The sequence below is a fragment of the Notamacropus eugenii genome, chromosome 1, assembly GCF_028372415.1.
Source record: "Notamacropus eugenii isolate mMacEug1 chromosome 1, mMacEug1.pri_v2, whole genome shotgun sequence".
NCBI classification, from domain to species: domain Eukaryota; kingdom Metazoa; phylum Chordata; class Mammalia; order Diprotodontia; family Macropodidae; genus Notamacropus; species Notamacropus eugenii.
The window spans coordinates 604,140,955-604,143,532 of NC_092872.1; the positions used below are offsets into that span (position 1 = coordinate 604,140,955).

General features: G+C 39.8%; 1 pseudogene; it reads right to left on the minus strand.

Moving 5' to 3' along the window:
- Positions 1-659: 659 nt before the first annotated feature.
- Positions 660-2,197, minus strand: LOC140521358 (putative monooxygenase p33MONOX pseudogene; annotated as a pseudogene).
- Positions 2,198-2,578: the final 381 nt, after the last annotated feature.

A 2,578-nucleotide genomic window follows, 5' to 3' on the forward strand; every position in this document is an offset into this window, starting at 1 on the left:
GTAAATGTTGATATAGTCATGTGGTTTGGGATATTTTATGTTAATGTATGTTATATATAATATATGTTAATATAATTATGTTAATTGTTTTCCTAACGTTGAATTATCCTTGTTTCCCTCATATAAATCCAAATTTACCACAATGGATCAGTTTTGGGATAAGTTTTGAGATCTCATTTTCTGTATTTTTCAGTAACCTTTAACATAGTTTGTTATAGAATTTCTCTTGCAAAAAGGTGCTACTTTCTCATACTTTAATTAATGGTGCTCTCAATATATGTATAGATCATTCTTTTTTTTAATCTTAGATAAATGCAGAACAAAGTCTACTACATTTTAATTATTTCCCTTGCCCCCTGCAATATAGTTCTATAGATCAGTAATTGACTAGTCAACTGTACTTTGAGAAATCATTCAGATCAGTGAGACGTTACAGAATAGGTCTTCCTTCATTAGACAGATTCAAGCTTTGCACAAATATTTTAAGAAACAATCACTGACTCCCCAGAAATATTGTCCTCAGCAGAATTGTAAATAGATGACATCTTTCCTATGTCAAGTGCAAGGTGGATAGGAAAGAAAGAAAAGTTCAAGATAATCTCTCTACATAACAATGGGTACACCAGGGAAAGCAACTTTGCTCATATCAAAAGGGAGCTTTAAAACACTCTAGGAGTCAACACATTCATGTCTCTTGGTTTGATGTTATGGGTTTATGGAGATTGTTTCTTCCCTTCCATCACTGGAAAGTCCATCTTAGGTAACTTGAAGGCTGCTGGGTCTTCTGCAATTCTTGTAGCCTGAACCCGAATGAGCTCCATTGGTGATGGCTTTTGAGTACCTCTGTAGGACTGGACACTGAAACCCAAGTCAGATTTCTGAAGTGTTCTTGGTCCAAAAAGGCTCCATTTTTCAGATGAGGGTTTGTCTCCATCTCCATTTCCAGAGTACATGCTGCTGATATCTAGGTGAGGTAAGGAAGTAGAAGATCCATGAATAAACCAGCCTCTGGGCTTTTGCTCGGGAGAAGAACGGGGTGTACTACTTGGAGAAGACTGGGTTGAAACAATCAGTCTAACTTCTTTTGTCATTTCTCCATTTTGTAACTTCAATTTATGGACTGCCTCTGCTACATGATGGTACTTGGTTTCTTCTGTGGTAAGGCCTTTATGGGGAGTATATCCCATGTCTGTCAACCCTGCCACTGCTCAAAGTGCTGGATGCTCTCTTGTGTCTGTTTTGTAATTACAGAATTCATGATAACACATGCAGCGTTGGCCTTCTCCACTGGGGTCTTGTTTATTTGGTCACTGGAAGTGGAGGGGGTTATGGAGAAACTCTTTTCTCCTTCCTCAACCTTGGAAAGCTGTTGGTACTTCCTATCTGGGATGACCGACTTTTCCCACAGAACCTTACTACACATGTGAGATGAGGGTGGAGTCCTCCAGGACGTCTTCATAACTGAATGCCTGACAATGCATTCCAATTGGCAAAGACATCTTGCCTAGAAGCCCACCTGTACTGTGCTCAATAGCAGGAACATCTGGCTCTCTGGATGATGCCATGAAAGACTGTGATCCAGGTGTTTCTCTAGATAGATATCCAGAACTCTGATTCCCACGGTGAAAATCTACAGAAAGTAAGACAAAGATGTCAAAAGGGAGCATTCTGCAGATAATGATGAACTAGCAAAGAGTTCCAAGCAGCTCTCATGCAGAGAAACAGCTGGGTTTCTGAGAGGAGCGAGGAGTGACATGAAGGAAAGGGGGATGGGGAAAAAGATTGTCCGCAACCAGAGGCTCCACCATGGACAGGAAGGTGAGACTAACGAGTCTGTAGGCCCCATCATTCCCTAAGCACTGAAGCGTGGGGTAAACTGAGGCCATGATGCAAGTAAAACAACCAAGACCCCAACGGACCTCAGCTAGGAGAAGTAGAGTGAAGTGCTGTATAGACCATTCTTGTAAAGCTTTTTGTAGAGATGGGAAAGTAGATAAAGGGATGCAGTGGTTATTGATGTTTTTGAAGTCTCACCTTTTCCTGTTAATAATAGTGTTAGAGATTTTTTTTCAAGCTTTCATTATTCCCCCTGTCTTTCAGATATCCTGGTGAAGAGCAGGCCTGCAATTATCTCAGAACTGTTTTTTCTTTAGCACAGATCTCCTTATGCTCAGTCTAGGCTGGCTACCTTTTCAATTTCCGCTTTCTTTTTATAGCATTTCATCCTGTAGTAATCAGGAACTGTCATGGTAGTCCAGATGTGGTGGCTTGATGGAGACAATAATTGTTATAGCAACGCTGACAGATCTTTTCCATTTTTTCATATGTGTGCTGTCTTCCTTCCATTTTCTTCATTTAAGGTCCAGGAATGATCTGAATTCATTGAATTTCTTTTCAAACTTTCTCTAATTTTTTTCTCTTTCCATGTCTTCTAGGTCTTATGTGAGGATTCTGTTTATAATCTCCTACTACTTTCCTCTGAAAGATATTACTGATGAGTTTATATTCTAAACTGGTATTGTCCTTGGTTGTCATATCTTTCCACTTGACCAGGAGAGCAACTGTTTGCTGGTTAAAG